General features: G+C 39.5%; 1 protein-coding gene across 1 annotated transcript in view; it reads left to right on the plus strand.

The window, feature by feature from the left end:
• ARHGAP24 (Rho GTPase activating protein 24) overlaps positions 1–21026 on the plus strand; it is a 549762-nt gene that overhangs the window by 281680 nt on the left and 247056 nt on the right. The gene's annotated exons all lie outside the window — the stretch shown is intronic.

Raw genomic sequence — 21026 nt, forward strand, 5'->3', positions numbered from 1 at the left:
CACATTTTTTGTAGCAGAGGAAAGTTAGTAGATTAAACTCAGTTGTCTTCAGTAATTAAAAATAAAAAGTAGAAAGAATATATAATTCAAACTAGCTTGTGACAAAAATTTTGGTGTTTAAATGAGATGTGGATATATTTTTAATTATAGATGCAAATGAGAGACTATAAGAAACTAATAGTTCAATGATGTAATTTATAAAAGCTTTGCAAAAAGGCATGAAAATAAAAATGTCTGAAGGAAGAAATATGTTTTATTCCACAAATAATAATGTGGAAAGGTGGTATTTCCTGGTGCATAATTGGAAAATCAGAATGAGTTCAAATCTCAGTGTTCTTGCTGCTAAGTCACTTCAGTCGTGTCCGACTCTGTGCGACCCCATAGATGGCAGCGCACCAGGATCCCCTGGGATTCTCCAGGCAAGAACACTGGAGTGGGTTGCCATTTCCTTCTCCAATGCATGGAAGTGAAAAGTGAAAGTGAAGTCGCTCAGTTGTGTCCAACTCTTCACGACCCCGTGGACTGCAGCCTACCAGGCTCCTCCATCCATGGGATTTCCACGCAAGAGTACTGGAGTGGGGTGCCATCGCCTTCTCCGGGACAATGAGATCAGAGATTCCTAAACTTTAGTTTAGCAGCTGTGGTTCTAGAACCAGGACAGAGGGTTCCAGCAGGAAGGTAAGGGATTCAGGAGACTGAGAGCGTCAGGATGATCTTGTCACCTTGTCCCAGCAGATCCACTTAATCCTTAAATGGCTCTTGCTCTCCCTCTATCGAGAGCACAGGGAATTAACTTGGCTCCTTCCTGAAGTCGAAAGTTAGTTGCTCACCCCTGTCCCACTCAGTGATCCCTCGTACTGTAGCCCGCCAGGCTCCTCTGTTCATGAACTTCTTCAGGCAAGAATACTGAATGGGTTGCCACGCCCTTCTCCAGGAGATCTTCCCAACCAAGGGATCGAGCCCAGGTCTCCCATATTGCAGGCAGATTCTTTACCATCTGAGCCACCAGGGAAGACTCTTTCCTATGTCCTCCCTGTTTCTTCCACTCAGAGATTTCTCCCTTCCCCATTCTACTGCAGGGAGGAAATTCCAGAGAGCTCTCCTCCCTTCTACACAGTTCTTGTTGTGGTTTTCAAAATATGTTTTCTTTGCCTTTTTATAATCATTCTTAAAGCATTATATGAACTTATGTTTTCATGAATTAAACATTTCAAATCATCAATCTCCCTGACTATATTTGTATACATGAATGTGTGTGCAAATAATAGATGTATGTGTTTATTTGTAAATAAGATAATTTAGCCATTCACTTGTGAATTTATTGGAAATAGTATTCATTCTTGTTCTGTATATTTTTTAAACTTAGAATTTATTTTAGATGCCTTTTTCTATCATCACACTTAGATATACTCTGCTCTTTCTAATAGCTGCATAGTATTGCATTGTAAAGATGCAAAATAAATAAAATTTTTATCCAGATTTTAATAGATATTTAGGCTGCTACAGTATTTAGTACTGAAAACAAAACTGTAACCTCATAAATATATTTTGGCATTTTTTTAATTGAAATATAGTTGACTTATAATGTTGTGTTAGTTTCTGGTATACAGCAAAACCATTCAGTTATATATATATATATATATATTCCATTATAGGTCAATAAAAGCTATTGAATAGAGTTCCCTGTGTTATACAACAGGACTGTGTTGTTTATTTTTCATATAGTGGTTTGTATTAATCTCTGCTGATACCAAATTTCTAATTTATCTCTCCCACACTCCCATCTTCCTCTTTGGTAACCATAAATTTGTTCTCTGTGCCTGTGAGTCTGTTTCTGCTTTGTCATTAAGTTCATTCGTATCATACTGTAGATTCCGTATCTAAGTGGTATCATGACGTTTGTATTTCTCTGACTTGACTTAACATGATAACCTCCAGGTCCATCCATGCTGCTACAAATAGCATTATTTCATTCTTTTCTATGACTGAGTAATATTCAGTTGTATATTCGTACCACATCTTCTTTATCCATGGACACTTAACACTTTTTTATGAATGGACATTAGGGTTTTTGTTTCTAGATTTTGGCTATTGTGAATAGTGCCACTGTGAACATTGGAGTTCATGTATCTTTTCGAATTAGAGTTTTCATCTTTTCCAGATGTATGCCCAAGAGTGAGATTGCTGGATCATATGGCAACTCTCTTTGGGCTCCCCCGATAGCTCAGCGGGTAAAGAATGCACCTGCAAAGCAAGAGACCCCAGTTCGATTCCTGGGTCAGGAAGATCCCCTGGAGAAGGGAACAGCTGCCCACTCCAGTATTCGTGGGCTTCCCTGGTAGCTCAGCTGGTAAAGAATCCACCTGCAATGCTGGAGACCCCGGTTCAATCCCTGGGCTGCAAAGATCCCCTGGAGAAAGGAATGGCTACCCACTGCAGTATTCTGGTCTGGAGAATTCCATGGACTCTATAGTCCATGGGGTTGCAAGAGTCCAACACAACTGAGCGACTTTCACTTTCATGCAATTCTCTTTTTTCATGAAATTCTCAAGTTTTCAAAGGAATTTCCTTACTGCATAGTGGCTTCATCAATTTTCATTTCCACCTAAAGTGTAGGAAGGGTCCTTTTTTCCCTCACCCTCTCCAGCATTTATTATTTGTAGACTTTTTGATGATGGCCATCCTGACTGGTGTGGAGTAATACCTCACTGTACTTTTGATTTGCATTTCTCTGAGGATTAGCAATGTTGAGCACCTTTTCATGTATGTCTTGGCAAATATTATATGATATCACTTATATGTGAAATCTAAAGTGTAATGCAAGTGAACTTACTTACAAAGCAGAAACAAACTCACAGGCATAAAAAAACAAACTTATGGTTACCAAACGAGAAAGGGAGTATAGGAGGTATAAATTAGGAGTATGGAATTAACAGATTCAAACTACCATACATAATATAGAAAAGCAGCAAGGATTTACTGTACAGCACAGGGAAATATATTCAATATCTTATAATAATCTATAAGAAAAAATAATCTGAAAAATATTTATATATATATATACACACACACACACATATACCTGAATCACTGCTGTACCCTGAAACTAACACCATATTGCAAATCAACTGTACTTCAATACACACACACACACACACACACACACATATATCTTGGCATACTAGCTGTCTCAAATGCTGTGTGTGTATTAAATTTATATATTAGGTTAACCAAATAAATTCTGGAGTCTGTAAGTAAAAAATGGTCAAATATTGGCAATTTTATCTGGATTGACCTAATGGTAAAATTCCTCTCAAGGCTTTTGGCCCAACTTTGTTTATTTTTAATTTCCAGCAGCTGTCAAAACAGAGAGGAATTGTCTTGGATGCTATCCTCCGTTAGATCAAGTGAGAAACCTATATGGATTGTTATCATTACAAAATCATAGTTTCCTGTTAACTAGACCCGCATTTCCATTCAGGAATGTTCCCAGGTGACTGCCTTCCTGTTCCCTCTAGTGCCAGAGACAGAGTCATTTACTGTAGGAATTAGGTAGCTGTATAGAGAATTAGGTAGCTGAAAAGAGAAAATATGGACCAGGCTGGCTCTAGAATGAAATTTGGTGAATTATTAACCTTTCTAGCTTGATTCCAGTAACACATACACATATACATGCCTTAAAAATGAATGGCATAATTCTTACTGCAAGCACTGCTCAACACAATATTTGACTCTAAATTCTTAAGCAAGGATTTATTTATTCATAAACCACATCTTTCTTCCTCCTCTCCTTCCCCCATCTCTCCTTCCCTTTCTCTCTCTTTCACTTCAAATCTCCAGACTACAAAGCGATGTAGAAGAGAGCGCCTCTCCGGACCACCGAGTGCAGTTACTGAGGAGCTCGGTGGATAAACACAGCTTTCCCAGCATTGCTTTCCACCCCTTGCAAAATCCTCCGTGCCCACCAGGAAGCATCACTGCCCCGTTTCACAGGCTTCTCTCAGTGTAAATCACTGCAGAGCCACCCTCAACTTCAACTCTAGGAAGCACAGATTTCTGCCTCAGAGTCATTGGCGTCTGCTGAACTGCTTTTGTGTTTATTCTCTTCGTTAACTCAGGAAACCCAGATACAGCTCCAGACTCTGGCTGGGCTCTCATTCAGAGCTGGTCACTTGGCATCAAATATCAGGGCCTGTCTCTCCGTTACAGACGAGCAAAGAGAGACCCTGTGCTTACAGTTTGGTGTTGTGGAGGGACTTGCATGGGAGTTGGAAAGGGAAAGCCTGAGTTTCAAATCTGACACTGGCACTCAGTATCTTCATGCTGTGAGCAAACTGCTCTATGTTTCTGAGCATCAGTTTTCTGTAAAATGGGTAAATGGATTAAAAACTCTCATTAAAATAGCTGGGTTGTGTTTCATATGTATTACTTGAAAAAATATATGCAAAGTCCCTGACACCTTCCTAGTATGGCACAAAGAAGCCTTAATGTTTAAATATTCAATAAATGTTCACCCTGATTTATGATTCTCTATACTGACCTGTGACTAGAGATACTACCTGTAATCACTGCCAGAATTTCAGCACCGTAGAGGTTCTGTCTTGCCAGGAATAAAGCAATGTACATTTTGGGAGTATTGATTAAAATAGTCTTTTCATAAATAGGACTAAACTTTCTTTTCAGTTGGCCGGTTGATGTTTAATTTGGGAAAAGTTTTCAATGGGTGTAAGAGGATGAGCAGATAAGGTATCTTCTGACACCTCCTTGTCACTGGTGTAGAAGAAGAGAAAGAATGTGCCTTTTTGAAATGATGGCTAAACTGATCACAAAGCCCCTTACAGAATGAAGACCACAGATCTGAGTTACATGGAAATGTTCCAGTGGTGAGATAATGTTCTGATAATTGCAAGGTTACTTTTTTATCTTCTGTTTTTCTTATTCTGTCTTCTTGGCATAGTGGACTTGGCATCATTGGAAAATCACCATTTTCCATAGGGCTTAACCCTGCAAAGGGCAAGAGCCTCCAGTATGTATGTGGAGTTCTCGGATAATATAGTCATTTTGTGGGACCTTTATTTCAAAGTCTCATGAGCACATGCAGCAGTAGCTAATAAACCTTTCCCTTGATGCCAGAGTATCACTCCAGCCTTTGAATCTGCACATGTTTCAGAATAGTGTTTACAGCCACATTTCAATAGAGCAATTTGTGGACCCCCACATGAGCCTTCGTGCACTAGCTGATGGCTTCCTCAAAAACTTGTCTGTTAAATTGGTTTTGAAAAGAGGAATATTTCCTTCATCCTCTGACTTATTTTCAGATCAGCAGTTATTTTTCTGAACAAGCAATAGATTTCCTGGGAATATGCTTATTTATCGTTACCTTTCTTACTAAGTGTTAACTTTCGCTTTAACTTTCAGATTATAACTTCCATTGGCAGTAAACAGCAGATTTTTCTCATGTATTATCCTTATTAGAGTAACTTCAGTGATATTTAGGTTCTCATCTTATTCCCTGGAAAAGATCAGATTGGAATTGTCCTCCAAGGAGACATATGGTAGGCAACACAACTTTAAAGTTACCACTTAAAAGTTTGTGAATTTATGAAGAATTTAATACTGCATAGTTAGGTAGGGGCTTCCCAGGTGGCACTAAATAAGAGACTCAGGTTCGAATAGAGTAGGCATTGAACTTTAAGTTCTTGTGAGCAAGTAATGTGTAGGCTTGCCTCCTGAAAATTTATAAAAATAAGGATGAGCAATTGGTAAGAGACTTTAATGTTTGCCAAGTAATGAAATCAATCAGAATGTAGGTGAAAGGGCACTAAACTTAGAAGTGTATTTAGTCCTGATTGAGACATTTGTGAATCATGCAACACTGAACAACCCACTTACATTTTTGGTTCCTCTGTTCACAAGTCTGTAAAGCTGGGGTGAGTATTGCTATCAACCTCATATGGTTGTTACAAGAATCAGACTAGAAGATGTTTGTGAAGGAGATTTGTGGCTATACAGTGCTCTTCAGATGTCTGTCTTTGGTTTGGATTGCCTCTAATTTAAGTTCTGTAAGCTTTTTGTGAACAAAGATTGTATCTTGGGGTCATGAGCTCTACATTGAATCCTGAACAAATGAATGAAGGGAGGTGATTCTCCCATTGCGATTTTCCATGAGGTTGTTTATTTTGCATTTTTTCCAGAATGATAAAATATAACTTTTTTTTTTTTTTTGCTTATCATCTTGACCTACTTATGGGGACAATTGTCCCTTCATGTGAATTAACTTGCTTAGGGCTAAGAGCCTTTAAACTCAGAGGGTGGAAGTTTCTTAAGGAGAAGTCCAACTTCATGGTGTTATATTTCTGTGTGTATCTGGTGTCAGAGATCAGAATGCAGACATGTCAAAGCTTGTATGGTACTGAGTGTTACAACACATGAAGTAATAATAATACCAACACATTGGTTTCATAACCCTGAATTCTTCACTGATTGAATAGTATGTTTTCTTCTTTAATTATATTGGAAAGTAAACATATTCTTTCATGTATCAGCACTGCTTCAGCTACTGACCTGTGGGGAAAAACATTGCCCTGGGAAGCTTCCATTATTTTCTATCAATTATGACTGGTTACATTGAGTTGAGTATTGTTCACAGCCCCTCCTAGCAAAAGATAAAATGCAAAGACATCGATTATGCTGGAGATTGCAACAGCCAACAGACTATACAATATATCCATACCCATCAAAATGATTTTTAATAATTAATAAATGTACTTATTAAACTACAGGTCTGTACACCTACAAAATGATTGCAAGGACTTAAGCTATTCTAGGCTTCCTAAGTGGCTCAGTGGTAAAGAATTTGCCTGCCAATGCAGGAGATACAGGAGACATGACTTCAATCCCTGGGTCGAGAATATCTCCAGGAGGAGGAATGGCAACCACTCCAGTGTTCTTGACTGAAAAATCCCATGGACAGAGGGGCCTGGCGGGATACTCAAAGTTGGACATGACTGAGCACACAAGCGTGTATTTAAGTTATTCTATACATTTAATAAAAATAGACATTTTTAGGGAATGAACATTATGACCCATACCTAACTCACATTCTAAAACTTAGAACCTTCACATTTTATATCTGATTTCAAAGGTTGAAGCTCCAACCTCAAGACTTTTTCCATTATAATATAATTTTATGGTATTGTTAATGAATATTCCCTTATTTTTATTGGGAAAGAACTTACTGAGCCTAGTTCCTCATTTCCAAAAATGAAAAGAATCAGAAGGAAGTGTCTTGAACAAATATTTTGAGGTACCGAATAGGCTCTCGTCTTACTATCTTTTCTTTTTTCAATGACTGGAAACTTTTCAATGACTTACAATAGCTTGGCGTAGAGGAAGTCTTCATACTGTTAGAGAGAAAAAGTCTCATAAATCACACAAGACGGTGCCAGCCCCTTTGCCAGCTGTCGTTCACTTGGGGCTTGCTACGTGTATGCTTAGTCGCTCAGTCGTGTCCATCTCTTTGCAACCCCATGCACCGTAGCCTGCCAGGCTCTTCTGTCCGTGGACATTTTCCAGGCCACAGTACTGGAGTGGGTCGCCATTCTCTCCTCCAGGAGATCTTCCCAACCCAGAGACTGAACCCAGGTCCCCTGCATTGCAAGCTGATTCTTTACCATCTGAGCCACCAGGACAGGGGCTTGCTAGAGAAGGTATTTTCTTTTCCGCAGTTGGCTGTATTTTATTGACCTCCAGGATTCAAAACCTGTTTACCAAATGGCAGTATAATTCCTAAGCCCCCTGATGACTGTGGGGCTTGAATTAGGACTAGAATATGAGGAATCCCCCAGTGGCAGCACTGGCTCTAATTCTATAGCAATGATGCAGGAATAAATTCATTTCAGGGTATTACTGGGCCCCTGAGTAATCTTAACTATGTTCCAAAGTTATTTTTGTGTGCTTTCTTGTTTGTCTTCTGACCAGAGCAGCACAGTTGTCTGAAGGTTCCTGGCATCAACCTCTTCTCTGAGATCAGATGGCCTTTGTGAGCCTGGAATGAATCAGTTATAGCAATTTTGGGTCAGACTACCTCCCTCTTTCTCCCAGGTCTACTACTTTCTTCCTGATTGGAACCCAAGGGGACTATACCAGACACTCACTAGAGGGCAGCAGGGAGTCAGTGGAACCAGTTGTTAGGAATTTGCTAGAGTGCATCATGTGCTTTGAAAAAAAAAAAAAAGTCTAATAGTTTTTAAGTTTATTTACTGCTGTGCTGTGCTTAGTCATTCAGTTGTGTCTGACTCTGCAACCCCAGAGACTGCAGCCCGCCAGGCTCCTCTGTCCATGGGGATTCTCCAGGCAACTTTACTGGAGTGGGTTGCCATGCCCTCCATTCCCAACCCAGCAATAGAGCCCAGGTCTCCTGCCCTGCAGGCGGATTCTTTACCATCTGAGCCACCAGGGAAGCTACTTTCATTATAAAAGGCAATGGCACCAATAATTTATTCATGTGAGTGTGTTTGTTTCACAAAAACTTGAATAAAAGACAAAGATAACCTTGCTTTTTTTTTTTTTAATTACAGTTGATTTACAATGTTGTGTTAATTTCTGCTGTACAGCAAAGTGATTCAGTTTCATTATGATTTATTGAAGGATCTTGAATATAGTTCTCTGGGCTATACAGTGGGACCTTGTTTATCCATTTCATATGTAACTGTTTACATCTGCGAACTCCAGCCTTGTACTCACTCCATCCCTCCCCTTTGCCTCTCCTTGGCAACCACAAGTCTTTTCTCTAGGTCCTGAGCCTGTTTCTGTTTTGTCGATAGGTTGATTTGTGTCCTATTTAGATTCCACATATAAGTGATATCATGTGGTACTTATCTTTCTCTTCCTGGCTTCCTTCACTTAGTATGATAATCTCTAGATGTATTCACGTTGCTGCAGATGGCATTATTTCCTCCTTCTTATGGCTGAGTAGTATTCCACTGTATGTACATGACACGTCTTCTTTATCTGTTCACCTGTTGATGGACGTTTAGGGTGTTTCCATGTCTCGGCTATTGTGAATAGTGCTGTTATGAACACAGGGGTGCATGTATCTTTTTCAGTTAGAGTTTTGTCTGGATACATGCCCAGGAGTGGAATTGCTTTATTCTATGGTAGCTCTATTTTTAGTTTTCTGAGGAACCTCCACAGTGGCTGTACCAGCTTGCATTCTAACCAACAATGTAGGAAGGTTTGCTTTTCTCCACATCCTCTCCAGAACTTGTTATCTGTAGAGATTTTAATGATGGCTGTTCTGACTGGTGTGAGATGTACCTCATTGTAATTTTGATTAGCATTTCCTCAGTAATTAGAGATGTTGAGCATCTTATCATGTGCTTATTGGCCTTGTGTATCTCTCCTTTAGAGACATGTCTATTTAGGTCTTCTGCTCATTTCTTTGATTGGATTGTCTGCTTTTCTGTTGTTGAGTTGTATGAACTGTTTGTGTAGCTTGGAAATTAAGACCTTGTTGGTCGTATCATTTGCAAATGTTTTCTTCCATTCTGTAGGTTGTTTTTTTCATTTAGTTTATGGTTTCCTTTGCTAGGCAAAAGCTTATAATCTTAATTAGGTTCCATTTGGTTCTTTTTGCTTTTGTTTCTATTGTAAGCCAGCTATTTTAATGCAATAAATCTGTCAGTTCCAAGGCATTCATCAGCTACACTTAACTTGAGACAGTTGTATACCTGTGGGGGTATGGATCCCCAAAGGACTGTTCTCTGTGTCCATGCTTAGAGTCAAGCCACAGTTTGAGTAGAGAGTGAAGGAGAAGGCCTAGAGTCCAGGAGTGAGAAGTGATGGACAATGAATGGACCTCTCCAAAGAGCTGGGGCAAAGGGGACAAGGGATGGCAGGGGAAGGGATATTCCTCTCCATTCAGTAATGAGCCAAGGGTCCTGGCTTCATCTAGGTGATACGTTTGCAAGAAGGACTGCCACTCACACTATTTTCCAATGCAGCATCCTAAGGGAATTTGAGAAAGGCGTGTGAGCATCTCATTTTGCAGTTTTATGCTGTGAGAGAGGATCCCAGTTCCTCAGTGCACGTGGCACATTACTGGGAGGGAAGTGAGCAGGTTGACAGTGAAATGACTTTATGAAACGCCTCGAGGGGGAACAACTCACTTTGTGGTTGGTGGCAAGGATGAGGGGAAACAAAAGAGAAGAAGCATTTGAGCCATTGTGCACCACGCAGTAAGCACGAAACACAGGAACCCCTGTCTCTGGATGGAAACATATAATGCGGTCAAGGAATGTGATGCGTGAGTCACCCCAGGACCCTTCTAAGCAAAAGAGAGGATTAAGGTACAGGAAGTTCTATAATTTCACTAGTGAGACTTGAGCATAAAAATTATTTTCATTACCCTTTCATTATTATTATTAATTAATTAATTTCTGGCATGAACTATATAAATAAGTTCTCAATTTATAGAAATAATTGCATTTTCACCCCCAAATTTAACTCTCAGATGTTCACTTAGCATAAATATTGGTTGGCTAAGAAATTCGTTTGGGTTTTTCTATAATATCTTACTGAAAACTAGAACGAACTTTTTGGCTAACTTAATATAACCTACTAGTGTAAAATTTTGCTTATAATTTGAATATCACTGGGAAAATATAAATCCCAATCTCTATTTTTCTCTATGTGTCAACTGGGGACTCTCTGCATTAGAATTGATTCTGATATACTAATAATTTTAAGAAGGATAATTTAATAAGAACTATAGGAGAAAGATATAACCAAATGTCAAGGGAACATAAAAAGCAGAGAAATTACTTTCGGTGCCAGAAGACTCAGGGAAGATTTAATGGGGAACTGGCATTTGAACACAGTCTCAAAACATAAGTACGATTCTTTACAGGGAAAGTAGTGGGAATAACCTTCTAGCAAAAAGGAACAGAATAATTAATCAATACCTGCTTGGCTAATGAAGTGAAAAGAAAGAAAGTGTTAGTCATTCAGTCAAGTCCAACTCCTTGCAACCCCATGGACTGTAGCCTACCAGGCTCCTCTGTCCATGGAATATTCCAAGCAAGAATACTAGAGTGGGTTGCCATTCCCTTCTCCAGGGAATCTTCCAAACCCAGGGATCAAACCCAGGTCTCCTGCATGGCAGGCAGATTCTTTACCATTTGAGTCACCAGGGAAGTCCTGGCTGGTTGAAGAGAGACTGATGATTGAAATGTTGGCACAGAGGTTGAACTCAGCTCATAAAAGGCTTTCCACAGAGTACTAAGAAGTTTGAAATGTGTTCTGTGGTCACTTCAGCAGGTGTCTGCACAGAGCTACATAATCAGAATGGCACTTGAGGACAGCTTCTCTTTCTGTAGGCCTGGGGCAAGAACTGAAAGCAAAGACATGTTAGGAAGTAGAAGAAAGTGTCCGGGTTTGAAGACATGAGTCTGTGAAGTAGGGCTAGAGCAGTGGGAATGGAAGGAAGGAAGGAACAGAACAGATCTTAAGGAGGGGAAAGGTTGGCTGTTTAACTTTTATTTTTTTTCATGTGCTCCGTCAGTTCTTGGAATGAGGACGGGGCTTTTTAAATTGTATTTATTTTTTATTTTGTTTTTGGTTGTGCTGGGCCTTTATTGCTGTGCATGGGCTTTCTCTAGTTGCAGCGTGGGGACTAGTCTCCATTTGTGGTGCATGGGCTTCTCACTACGGGGGCTTCTCTTACGTGGAGCACTGGGCTCTAGGCATGTGGGCTTCAGTAATTGCAGCATTCTGGCTCAGTAGTCGTGGCACACAGGCTTAGTCGTTCCATAGCATGTGAAATCTTTCCAGTCCAGGGATTGAAGCTGTCCCCTGCGTTGCCAGGTGAATTCTTATCCACTGGACCACCAAGGAAGTCCAAGGAAGGGGCTTTGTCTTCAAAAATTTTGTATGTTGTAATCGTGCATCAGTTAGGGTGTGGCCAAAGACTATCCACCTCTATTTTTGAGATTCAGCAGTAGATTCAGAGAAGCAAAGAGGTAAAGACAAGAGGAAAATGTGTGTTGATACCTGAGCATTCCAAATTGTTGCAGTAGCAACAATTAGCCAAATGAAGATAAACTTTTCTTTCTTATTCTTTCTGGTTCAGGTTTACTGAATTACATCCTACCATGTTTAATGCTATTTACTTGTTTGAGTAAATGTTGGCAAGATTATTTCAATAAGGGGACATCTGATTTTTAACCCCAAATGATGATAAACAACATTTAAACTTTGGGATAACTAAAGTCAAGACAAATATATGTGGTTCAGAATTGGATTATTTTAATATTTATAATACTACTAGAATAGTATTCAGCAGTTATAATGAGCTCATTAACTTGCAATTTGCTCTTATAGTAATACTTCATATTTAATCAGTGCTTCAATCCTATGAAATGTCATTCCTTTGTATTGTGATGGAGTCTTACAGGCAAATCTAGGAAACTTAAAATTTCCTACTTGAACTTTCTTTAACTGTAGCTTAGAGTTTCCCATATGGCAATAGAAATGACATTTTCTTTCTGCTATTTGAATAATCTGCTTCCAAACAGGAAAAACAGGGAGTAGGACCAAAAATGCCCATGACACTTACCTTTGGAGCAAGAATTGAAGCCAATTCAATCATCGCCATATGATTTTGTTTGGACTATAATTGCTAGTATAATGAGATGCAGGAAGAAGAGAAGGCCCTGGAGCCAAGAAGGACAGAACTTGGAAGAGTTCAAGGCCTGTCACATTAGTGATTCTTACAAATTGTACTCAGAAGAGATCTAACTTGCCCCAAGTAGTTCACAAATTGAGCAGTCCAGCTGTATCTTATGTTCTTATATCTTATTTTCTGCTTTCCAGTTTTGACAGATGTGAATTTGTTGTGTTCCAATTGCTCTCTAAAATACATTTCTTAGCTCCCTGCCTCCACCTATTTTCAGCTATGGATCAGTATTGCTAACAGCTTATCAATAATTTAAGGCAAAAATTTGGAAAACAACAGTAATGGGATCTCTGTAGGCATTACAGTGTCAACAGGAAAAATGAAGACATGTTAATGAGGAAAACATTAGTCAGATTATTTTAGGAGGGTTACAGTCACACGCTTTCCTGGTGGTGCTGAAACTGCACCACCATCTGCCTCCGCAGTGCTTTGGATCACAACAGCACAGAGATTGCTAGAGTTCTTTGTAATTTGATTCTCTCTTGTTATTCTGTGCTTTATCAAAGTTAAAGAAATGAATGTGCATGCATGGCTTAGTCCCTCAGTCATGTTCTATTCTTTGTGATGCTATGGACTGTGGCCCACCAGGCTCCTCTGTCCATGGAATTCTCCAGGTAAGAATACTGGAGTGGGTTGCCACATCCTTCTCCAGGAGACCTTCCTGACCCAGGGATCAAATCCCTGTCTCCTGAGTCTCCTGCTTTGACAGGTAGATTCTTTACCACTGAGCCAACTGCTGTACCCAAACCTTATCAGTGCAGCCAAGATAGTTCTAGAGATTTTTTTCTCCAAGCCTGAGGATGATTTCTCTTTAGTCTCAGCATCTGTTGGTACCTCTGAGTAGCTGACAAGATTCTCACCAGAACTCCCCAGTGATCACGTGTATCCCACCCTAAAAGAGCCACACTGGGAACACATGGGTCTTTATTGGTCTTTTATTTATATGACTGAATTTTCATGTTATTTCCTCTAAGCCAGAAGTTGTGATCCAAAGAAGGTGAATGGTAGAACTGAGAGAAAGAGTTAAAGGAGACCAATGGAAATTATATTTGGAAGCCTGAGGAGACTGAAAGAAGATTTTTTAATGTCTTTTTTATTGTGATAAAAGTCACATAATATAAAACATGCTAATTTAACCATATTTAACTATCCAGTTCGGTGGCACTAAGTCCATTCACATTAATGTGGAACCCTCACCATCATCCATCTTCCAAATTTTTCACCTTCCTAAATTGAAACCCTGTCCTCATTAAACACTACCTCCCCATCCCCCTCCTCACCCCCACCCCCCAGTCCTTGGCATCTACCAATGTAGAAAGAGGATATTTTGAAAGGAAGAGAAAATAAAGTCTTGATGCATGGGTCCAGTGAAGAATGAATATGGTATGAGAAAGGGCTGGAGTTTCAGATGAAGCAAAAATATGCCTACAATACATTCTCTCCGTGGGATGGAATGATGTTGAAAGTTTCCGAAGCCAACATGCCAGGGAGCAGGCAGCAGAGATGATATCTTTCTACTTTAGCATAACTGAGGACTTAACCTTATGGATGTTGACTCTTCCTTTCTCAGGGACAGCATAACTCTCAGTGAACCAACAAATGGATTGAAGGTGTTTGGGGAGATTAAAGACCGAGTCCATAGTAACGGCTGTATTATGATCAACAGGGCTGTTTTGTTTCTTCCCCAAAGTTCCTGTTTATGTCTCGCAGCCTTTATATTGTCTTTCTGAGAACAGAGCCAGTTGGCCGGGGGCCACAGTAAAATTTTCGTTGCTGGTAAGTATAAATACATCCCATCAGTGGGTGCATCTTTCAGCATTCTGCTTAAACTCAGCTTTCCATTTCAAATGTCATATGGTTTTGGGTGAATTAAGGAACGGTATTTAAAGAAAAATGAACTGCTCAAAAGAGTGTCCAAACACTATGCTATGTTATAGAACAATTATCAGTATCATGAAGAAATTTGATTGTTTTTATGTAAAAACTATATGGACATGCAATTGGGCTCCTCTCGTGGCTCAGTGGTAAAGAATCTGCCTGCCAGTTCAGGAGCTGTAGGAGGGTTTGATCCCTGAGTCATGAAGATCCTCTGGAGAAGGAAATGGTAACCCACTCTAGTGTTCTTGCCTGGGAAATCCCACAGGCAGGAGTCTGGCAGGCTATACTCCAAGGGGCCACAAAAGAGTCAGGCACAATTAGGGGCTAAACATCAGCAACAACATAGCATGCGATTACACTGAAGCCTAATATTTGATTCTGAGCATTTGTCTCCTGTCCAGAAAATCATAGGGTGCATTTTCCAAGAGAATGAAAAGGGAAGAAGGTTGTTAGAAGATGGATCCAAAAAGAAAGACAAATATCATATATTAACACATTTATTTGGAATCTAGAAAAGTGGTACTGATGGATTTATTTGCAGGGCAGGTACAGAGATGCAGACATAGAGAACAGACTTGCGGACACAGGTGGGGAAGGAGATGGTGGGGTGAGTTGAGAAAGTAGTGTTGACATATATACACTAGCATGTATAAAACAGCCGGGGGGAAGTTGCTGAAGAGCACAGGGAGGTCAGCTTAGTGCTGTGTGTGATGGGTGGGATGGAGGTGGGCAGGAGCGAGGCTCAAGAGGGAGGGGATATATGTACATGTATAACTGACTGATGGTGTGGCACAGCAGAAAGTAACATGACATTGTATAGCAATTTTCCTCCAGTTAAAAAAATGAAAATAATAATAATATTCAAATAATATTAATAAACATTCAATAATAATAATAGACATTCAAAAAACTAAGATCATGGCAATCGGTCCCATCACTTCATGGCAAATAGATGGGGAAACAATGGAACCAGTGAAAGACTTTATTTGGGGGAGGGCTCTAAAATCACTGCATATGGTGACAGCAGCCATGAAATTTAAAAAAAATCCTCCTTGGAAGAAAAGCTATGACCAACCTAGACAACATATTAAAAAGCAGAGACATTACTTTGCCAACAAAGGTCTGTCTAGTCAAAGCTATGGTTTTTAGAGTAGTCATGTATGGATGTGAGTTGGACTATAAAGAAAGCTGAGCACCAAAGAATTGATGCTTTTGAACTGTGGTGTTGGGGAAGACTCTTGAGAGTCCCTTGGACTGCAAGGATATGAAACCAGTGAATCCTAAAGGAAATCAGTCCTGAATATTCATTGGAAGGACTGATATTGAGCTGAAACTCCATTACTTTGTCTACTTGATGTTAAGAACTGACTCATTTGAAAAGACCCTGATGCTGGGAAAGACTGAAGGTAGGAAGAGAAGGGGACAAAAGAGGATGAGATGGTTGGATGGCATCACCAACTCGAAGGTCATGAGTTTGAGCAAGCTCCAAGAGTTGGTGATGGACACACAGGGAAGCCTGGTGTGCTGCAGCCCATCGGGTCGCAAAGAATCGGATAAGACTGAGTGGCTGAACTGAACTGAACAATAATAAAACAAGATGGATCCAAGAGAGAAAACATGATAACCTACTACCAGCCTTCCACTTTTCTAACCTTCTCTGTACCAAATCTAATTAACATAAATGAACAGTAGTATAATTCATAAAACTATGGTTTCTTTAAAGATGGCAATGCTAATTACTTTGCATATTTTATCTGAATCATTCCTTTAGACAATTTCAGGAGGTAGATTATTATCTCCCTTTTACAAATTATGAAAGTGAAGGACCCAAAAGTATGAAAAACAAATGCCCAAGGTCATGTGGCCCATGAGGGAATGAGCTAGGATTGGTCCAGGTCTGTCTAACCCATGCTTTAGCATTTAGAATCTGCTGCCTTTCCTTATAGCCACAAGCTCCTCATTAATTTTCTGTTACACTTATGTGAAGAATTCTAGTCTGCCTAAAACAAAACATTTACTCTGTATCATTGGTTTAATTAGCAGAACTGTGAAGAATCGATGAGTTCAGAAATGCTTTCTTTTAAAGAAAGGAAAACCAAATGGCATGTTATAAAACTTGGAGTTTCTGAGTGCATGTTTAAAATTTCATGACATAATAGCTTAAGTCTTCTTTCAAATGACTGATTTTCTTATTAATATCTAAAATAAAATAGTTTTAAGTATAAATGTGGCATCTTGCAAACATTGTATCTGTGTCTTGAGTATATATCCACCGACACATTCTGGTATTTTATAATTGCAGGAACTTAGTGCTTCAAGTGGAATGATTTGGTAGTTATTTTGTTCTGAAAAAGCAGGCAGTATACAGCACTCAGTCGTGATAAATCACTGACATGCGGCTATGGTCACCAGACCATTATTTTCTATATTAAGAAAAACACTGAGTGCAGCAAACCAGAATTATAGCCCGTGTCATTTTATTGCGAGAACTATTAACTAAGGTGCCTAGGGCACTTGCATAAGCAGCTGTTTCTTGTATTTTCCAGGTGATAAAACCTGTTAGTTTGGCAATTTACAGAAAATCTATTAGATCCATCTCAGTGCCACTGGAATAACTGATGCCCCTTGGGTAGGGTATACCTACCAACAACAAAAGGTAGAGAGGGCAGGAACCAAGAAAGAGGCCTGGGTCAGTATTTAACCACGAGCTAGCTGGGGAGAAAGGGTAGGAACCCAGAGGCTTCAGTGTCACGGAGGGAGGAGTCTAGGATTACTTAGTCATTTATTCTTGGTTCTGTTCATTGATTTCTTATTTCAAAGGGAGAACATGTCTTAAAGAGTTCTCTTTTACCCTCCTGAATTATTAGTCTCCAAACTATCAGAAGTCTATTACATACTTAATAAAGTACCCTCTAAGCTATATGCAGGTCAGGAAGCAACAGTTAGAACTGGACATGGAGCAACAGAATGGTTCCAAATAGGAAAAGGAGTATGTCAAGGCTGTGTATTGTCACCCTGCTTATTTAACTTATATGCAGAGTACATCATGAGAAACTCTGGGCTGGAAGAAGCACAAGCTGGAATCAAGATTGCCAGAAGAAATATCAATAACCTCAGACATTCAGATGACACCACCATTATGGCAGAAAGTGAAGAGGAACTAAAAAGCCTCTTGATTAAAGTGAAAGAGGAGAGTGAAAAAGTTGGCCTAAAGCTCAACATTCAGAAAACTAAGATCATGGCATCTGGTCCCATCACTTCTTGGGAAATAGATGGGGAAACAATGTCAGACTTTGTTTTTTGGGCTCCAAAATCACTGCAGATGGTGAAATTAAAAGACGTTTACTCCTTGGAAGGAAAGTTATGACCAACCTAGATAGCATATTAAAAAGCAGAGATATTACTTTGCCAACAAAGGTCCGTCTAGTCAAGGCTATGGTTTTTCCAGTCTTCATATATGGATGTGAGAGTTGGACTGTGAAGAGGGCTGAGTGCTGCAGAATTGATGCTTTTTAACTGTGGTGCTGGAGAAGACTCTTGCAAGTCCCTTGGACTGCAAGAAGATCCAACAAATCCATCCTAAGGGAGATCAGTCCTGGGTGTTCATTGGAAGGACTGATGCTGAAGCTGAAGCTCCAATACTTTGGCCACCTCATGCGAAGAGTTGACTCATTGGAAAAGACCCTGATGCTGGGAGGGATTAGGGGCAGGAGGAGAAGGGGACAACAGAGGATGAGATGGCTGGATAGCATCACCGACTTGATGGACATGAGTTTTTTTTAATATAAATTTATTTATTTTAATTGGAAGTTAATTACTTTACAATATTGTATTGGTTTTGCCATACATCAACGTGAATCCTCCACGGGTGTACACATTTTCCCCATCCTGAACCCCCCTCCCACCTCCCTCCCCGTACCATCCCTCTGGGTCATCCCAGTGCACCAGTCCCAAGCATCCTGTATCCTGCATCGAACCTGGACTGGCGATTCGTTTCACATATGATATTATACATGTTTCAATGCCATTCTCCCAAATCATCCCACCCTCTTCCTTTCCCACAGAGTCCAAAAGACTATTCTATACATCTATGTCTCTTTTGCTGTCTCGCATACAGGGTTACCATTACCATCTTTCTAAATTCCATGAGTTTGAATGAACTCCGGGAGTTGGTGATGGACAGGAAGGCCTGGTGTGCTGCAATTCATGGGGTCACAGAGAGTTGGACACGACTGAGCGACTGAAGTGAACTGAACTGAAGCTGTCATAAGCATGCTTTCTTACCAGATTGAGAAAGCACTTTCTACATAAAAGGCCTTTATGCAAAATGCAAAAGCAAATAAACAGGATTTATATGTACATTAATATTGCATGGTTAACACTGCATGTAAACACCAGAATTCAGCATTTTATATTTTCCATATTAGAATATATATCACACTTCATTTTTTTTAAAAAATGTTCATTTTCTGTCTCTCCTTATAAATGTTATGATCTGCGTGGAAATAGATCAACAGATTTTGTAAAAGCAGAGAACTGAGCATCACATGTCATGCTGAATGGTGTGCAGTTTACAACACTGACAGTTTCCTGAAAAGTTTATTGACAGCTTTTTTATTTTTTTTCATGCCTAAAACTCTAAGCAAATTTTCTTTTCTCCAGCTTTCCTTTAATTTGTACTTCCTCTCACTTTATTTTAGAGCATTATTATAGAGAGATATGCTGAACAAATCCACTTTTCTATTTACTATGAAGTGAGAACCTTACAAGACAACATTGTATGATTGTCCTCCCCTGCAATAATCAATACATTAAAAAGGAGGAGATTCCATACAAGGAAACTTAAACAATCAATGAAATGCATTCCCAAGCAACAATCATGTGAGGGAGGCACTGCAATTTGATTAGTGACCTTTTCATTCCATGTAGAGATAACCTTTATTGATATCATTAATGAGATGAAATCCTGCTTTGATGCTGCGCTTTTAAGCACAGAGCTTGGTATTGATTGAGAAGCAAGATCTGAGATTTTGTTAGTGTCGAGCTGTTTACAGAGACAAGAGGTACGTTCCTCTCCCTCCTTTTCTCCAATCTCTGAAGTAATTTTGTTTTTTATTTTTTTTTTACCAGCAGCTAACAAAGAGGAGAAACCAAGGACATTTTCTTATGTCTGGTCTTTTGCTATCTACACAAAGCTACTTAAGTCAAAGAGCAGTGTCTGGCTGCTCAGAAGGATAGAGGCATTAGTGTGATATAAGTGCAACCCTCTTCTGTTATTTTATTTTTAAAGATATCTCATGATATTTCTCCTCGTTAAAACTTTTCTTTCTTTTTCCTTAGGCTAAGACCCTTTATTTTTATTTTGCATTGGAGTGGAATTGCTTTACAATGTTGTTAGTTTCTGCGGTACAGCTAAATGAATCAGCTACGTGTATGCCTATACAGCCTTCCTGTTGAAGCTCCCCCCCACACCAACTCCCACATCACCCCTCTTGTTGTTGTTCAGTCGCTCAGTCATGTCTGACTCTTTCTCCTTGCAACCCCATGGACTGCAGCATGCCAGGCTTCCCTGTCCATCACCAACTCCCGGAGCCTACTCAAACTCATGCCCATTGAGTCGGTAATGCCATCCAACCATCTCATCCTCTGTTGTCCCCTTCTCCTCCTGCCTTCACTCTTTCCCAGCATCAGGCAAAGCATCTCATCCTTCTAAGTCACCACAGAACACTGAGCTGAGCTCCTGTGCTCTATAGCAGCTTCCCATTTTTCAATTCAGAAAGCCTACAATACTCTTACACGTGTTTACATTTAAACAAACCAGGTACACTTAATTGTTGTCCTGTAAAAGGCATTATCGTGGGGGAGGATCTGGAGATTTTTGTCTTTTGGCACAAATGCCTGACTATCTTTGAAAGGTTTCATCTGCATCTGCTTCCATATCATAAAATAGAATATTTGTTTGACCATTTAATGAATGACTGATCAGGAATCAAGCATTAAGTTTTAATTCCTGAGCTAATGTTTAAATTAAAGTCCACTCTTAAGTTGAATGCCCGATACATTCTAGACGAGAAGTTTAGTAAAAACTTGCCATGGCTTAAAATGTGCTTTTAACCTTAATTTGGTGATACTGGTGTCAGAATAATTCTGTTTATGGTGTATGAGTTTGACTGTGTAGTGAGTACAATATTAGAACATGCTTGTGAGTGGAATTATGAAGTTTGATTGATTTGTTGACTAACTTCAGAGCACCTAAGTGCAATGTATGGATTCAGGATGGATAATTAATATTTAGCAAGTAAATGCTAGGAAAAAAATGAATCGAGAGTTTTTTTTTAAGGTATGGATGTACAAAGATTTTTGAGGAAGGAATAGAAAAATTCTTAAGGCTAAGAATATTTTCATATTCTCT

This window comes from Bison bison, unplaced genomic scaffold (assembly GCF_000754665.1).
Source record: "Bison bison bison isolate TAMUID 2011002044 unplaced genomic scaffold, Bison_UMD1.0 scf7180017864228, whole genome shotgun sequence".
Classification (NCBI taxonomy): Eukaryota; Metazoa; Chordata; class Mammalia; order Artiodactyla; family Bovidae; genus Bison; species Bison bison.